Raw genomic sequence first — 4,952 nt, 5'->3', positions numbered from 1 at the left:
CTTCCTGAAGGTCCTGTCCTTCGCTGACCCTCCACCTTCCCAAGCATGATGTCCTTTTCCAAGGAATGGGCCCTCCTAACAATATGCCTGGTTGCACCTTCTCCAAGACATACGTGCTTGTTCTTCTGGTAGGCCTGTTGTTGTTATTTGCTGTCATGCTCGCTGTGACTCATAGCAACCCTACGAACAACAGCTCTGAACTCTGTCCTATGCTGTGCCGTCCTCCTCATCTCCAACACAGTCACTGTATTGACCCATTTTCTTGAGGTTCCCCTCTCCTTCACTGGCCCTTCAACTTTCCATGTATGATGTCCTCTCCAAAGGGCTGGCTTCTCCTTACACCATTCTTAAAGGATGTGGGACAGAGCCTCAAATGAGCTCCCTACATTCACTGTATCCAGTATAGACATTGTTCTCTTGGCAGTTCATGGAATGTCCTGTACTTTTCTCCAACACCACTAGTCAAAGGCATCAATCCTTCTTCTGTCATCGTCCATCACTGTCCAACTTTCAGATGCATAGCAAGCAACTAAGAAGACCGTGGCTTGGATCAGATGTACCTTAATCTTCAAACTGACATCATTGCCCTTGCGTACTCTGGAGAGGTACCTGACAACAGATTTTCTCAATGTGACTCATCTTTTGATTTCTTGACTGTGTGTGCCAAGACTGCCGATCCAGATAAGATTAAATCGCTAACAACTTCAATCTTTTATCTATTGACCTAGCAAGGAAGATTTTTATTTTCTTGATTTGGGGATGTAATCCATATTAAAGGCTGTAGTCCTTGGTCTTCTACAGCGAGTGCTTCAAGGCCTCCTCACTTTCATCAAGTGAGGTTGTGACATCTGCATAGTACAGGTTGTTGATGCATCTTCCTCCAATTCTGATGCCACAATCTTCTTCATAAAGTCCATCTTCTGGAAGAAATTATTCTGTATGCAGCTTGAATAGGTATGGGAAAAGGATAGAACCCTGATTCACACCTTCCTTTATTTTAAACCATCTAATGTTCCCTTAGGTCACCACTGGTGACCTAGTGACAAGAAGCTGTGCTATAATCCCAAAGGCACATGGTCGAATATGCCAGCTGTTCCTCCGGAGAAAAATGGGAAATCTCCTCTCATGCGATTAACTACCTCTGAAAACCCACCAGAGGGTCAGTTCTGTTTATGGCACACAACAACAATGTTCCCTTGCTCTGTTGCCACACCAGCTTTATTCTAGGTGTAGGTTTCACGTGAGCACAATTAAGTGTTCTGGGATTCCCATGCCTCTCAACATTAACCATAACTTTTTGTGATTCACACAGATAAATGTCTTGCATAGTCAATAAAACACTGGTAGACATCCTTCAGATATTCTATGCTTTCTGCCAAGTTCCATCTGACATCAGCAATAATATCCCTGGTGCAGTGGCCTCTCTAAATCCAGCTTGGCTTTCTGGAAGTTCTCTGTTGCAGTACTACTCTAGTCATTTATTTTAAGTACTTAATAAACACCAAACTGCTCTCTGCTTACCATGTACACCAGACCTTCTTAACCTTGTACCCCTACACTTCAGAATTAGTTTGACTTTTTTGAGATTTTATAGGAAAAGTTTTCACAGGTTCATATTTTAGAGTGGGCACCTTTAGTTTTGACACTGAAAGGGAATGTGGTTTAATTCTTAAAGGAATGGAGTCATAAAACATCACTGAGAATCACTGAAGTATATTTTAATAAAAATTCCTTTTGCTTTACATTCTTTAAAGGACTGTAACACCTAGTCCGTTTCCATGTCTTCCTAATCTCATGCCTTGACTGCATTTACCAGACTCCCGTGCAATTAAGAAAGATCATGGGACTGAGTTCTAGTCATTGGAATGAAAGAGGGAGTGATGCTCACCACTTCCTGGACTGAGCTCTGAAATGCCCCGGATAATACTTCATGCACTTTTGCTTCCCCTATTACCTGCCAAATCCAGGGCCTCTAGGGAAGTTCTAGAAAGATTGCTCTGGAGATTGAAGAGATGTAAAATGAAAGATGTCTCTGTCCTCAAATCACCACTTGTGACTTGAGCAAGAATAAAACTTACAGTGTTAAAAATAAAATAAATTTTCTTACTGTTGTTGTTGAGAATATGCACAGTAAAACTTGAAAAAAGTTGGCGCAATTTACGATTTCAGTGACATTGATTTTAAAACACGTTAAAAAAAGGATCCATTTTCACAAGCATGAAGTGACAGAGCTCTGTTATGTTACCAATTGGGGTGAAAAAAAATCCTCAGAAACGTTGACTCTATACTAAAGGTGAATAATGTCTCCTTAGACGCAACCTTTCATGTTAATACTCATTACTGGTGGTCCAATTCCAAGAAAAAGTACTCCCCAGACAGTTCCTTCTTACCCATCACCTCTGTCATGAGCACAGAGCCCTGGCAGCTTAGCCGAGGCAGTTTGACTGGTAACCCTAGTGGCTGCTCTCTGGGGATGTGAGTCCACCAGCAGCTGCTGGAGAGGAAGGCGTGCCAGCCCCTCCCTTGTGATGACGGCCTCTGAAGACCCACTGGACGGTCAGCTAGGAGTAGGCTCCGACTTGACAACAAGGAGTTTGTGTTTTCTGTCAGAATCCATGTTATTCTGGTGCCATTTTAACAGGGATGTTGGCAAGTTCAAGTTGACTGAAAGAAGTGCCAAAAGACAAGTAATAGGGAAAGTATATTGAGAATTAAAGGATATAAGTCTAAGGACAAATATGATACTGTCCTTTTAATACTTATGAGGCTGATTTTAGCAGAAAGAGGAGACTTGTTCTGAATAATTGCATCGGATACCTGTGCCGTGTCCACCTTCCAGATCTGGGGGAGAAGATCCACCTTATGGGTGTGTGGTTGACCTATTTTAGGGTAGACTTGACAAGACTTCATTTGTTGCTTGAATTTCAGAAGCTCTTCCTCTGACTGGGGACAGCTGAGATCCTCAGGAGCCCATACTGCTCAGAGTCTGAAGGTCACGGCCTTTCCCCACGGCTTATTTAAACTGGATACATAGCACAAGCCTCCTTCTGTGAGGGCATGGCACAAGTGTCATTAGCCTCATTTGTGGTCATTACGGCAGGGTTTATCCTCAAAGGAATCCTTCGTCCTTCTTTCAAGAATGTCTGGGTCGGTGGCAGCCTCTAATGCGAGTCTTAGAGAAGGGGTCCTCCGCGGTCTGCCGGCCCCTGTTCCTCATCTCTCTTGTTCATGTGTATGAAAATGGGAAGACTTTCATCAACTGCCTGTCTGCTTTACTCCTGACCAATCAATCGCTGTGCAGTCAGCTCTGACTCGCGGCGACCCTGTGTGTCAGTGCAGGACACGCTCCACGGTGTCTTCAGAGCTTGGTTGTGTGGAAGGAACACCACCAGGCCTTCCTTCTAGGTGCCTCTGGGTGCCCTCAAACTCAGCCCTTCAGTTCTCAGCCAACCCAGTTAACTGCTTGTATCACACAGGGACTCCACTCTACTCCTTAAAACCCAGATACATTGTTGGTGGCATTGTAAAATGGCACAACCACTCTGGAAGGCAGCTTGTTGTTTCCTCGGAAAGCTAAACTTAGGTATTCCATATGACCCAGCTAGTCTCAGCTTGGACTATAAGAAAATGAGGCAAAACCAGGGACTTGTACACCAATGTTCACTGCAGAGTTATTCACTATCGCAAGAACGTGAAAACAGCCCAAACATCCAACCACAATAGCATGGATTGAGAAATTATGGTACATTCATACAATGGAATACTAACAGCATGAGGAGCAATGATTTTAAAGTTACTACTTAACGTGAGAGGGACTGGAGAGTATTATTATGCTGAGTGAACTCAGTCCCAAGTTGACAAACACTGTATACGACCATTATTATAGAAACAGAAAACTAGTACAAACTGTATGCGGATGTTAGGCGGGAGGGTAGGAGCAGAGGGGTGAGGCACAATTGATGGGTGGAGGGTGGACTGGGTTAAGGAAACGGGAAAGATCTTGTGTGGAAAAAAGATGTACACAAACTTTCTAAGTAAACCAGTAGTAAATAAAAAATAGTGTATTAAAAACCCCAAATAACCCAGGTAGTTATAATCAGAAACCTCCACAAGTCACATCACTGTTTCTCACCCAGCTCTGCTCCTCTGTGTTACCTCTTGTGGCTGTAACATTAGAGGAGACTCTGACCTCCATCATCGCACCCACAGCGGGATCTTGGCCAGAGAAATAAATATAAAACACAGAAGAATTCATAGACTCAGAAGTCACACTCCCAGAAAGGTTGTCATTCTAAGGAGAACGTAACCGAGACATCATCACCTCTCCTGCTCGGGTCCCAGAATAAGATAACTGAGCAAAGCAGCCGGCAGTCAACCACCTGAAACATAGCTGCCTTAGTCAGTCTGCATAGGCACAAAGATGAATAAATACACATGCTTGCTAGGCAGTGGTAAGCAACCGTGAGAATCCATTCTCTAATAATTACACATATTTTAACAAAAATAATTTCATGAGAATATTCGTTTTTGTGATGATATGATGTAGTCTGATATCCTAGAGGAAGAATGAAATTATTTATATTTTTTTTTCTCAGCCATAAAACTACAAAAGACAAGAAATAACTCCAAGGTGATAAAATCACTTGAGTTTCTTCATGATTCATGGTTTTTTGATGGTACACAATTATCATTTTCTTAAGGAAAAGATAAATTATTGAAATGTTACTGAGAGCTAATAAAATTAACTGGAATCATCTATAAATCAGAGGGACCAAGGCAATTTCTGGACTGGAGAAGGCAATGAAAGCGGAAAGTGTCTAGCAGGAGGAGGACCTCGGTTATGATACCATGGATGGAATGGATGGCCTTGAATATTTTCAGACCTATATGAACTCTTCTGAGGATTCAAGTCCCAAGAAAAGAGAACGAGCTTGGCTCACCAAGGAACACAT

Source organism: Elephantulus edwardii, unplaced genomic scaffold (genome assembly GCF_000299155.1).
Source record: "Elephantulus edwardii isolate Elephantulus edwardi_28Jun2011 unplaced genomic scaffold, EleEdw1.0 scaffold00055, whole genome shotgun sequence".
Taxonomy (NCBI): Eukaryota; Metazoa; Chordata; class Mammalia; order Macroscelidea; family Macroscelididae; genus Elephantulus; species Elephantulus edwardii.
This window is presented reverse-complemented; position numbering follows the sequence as displayed.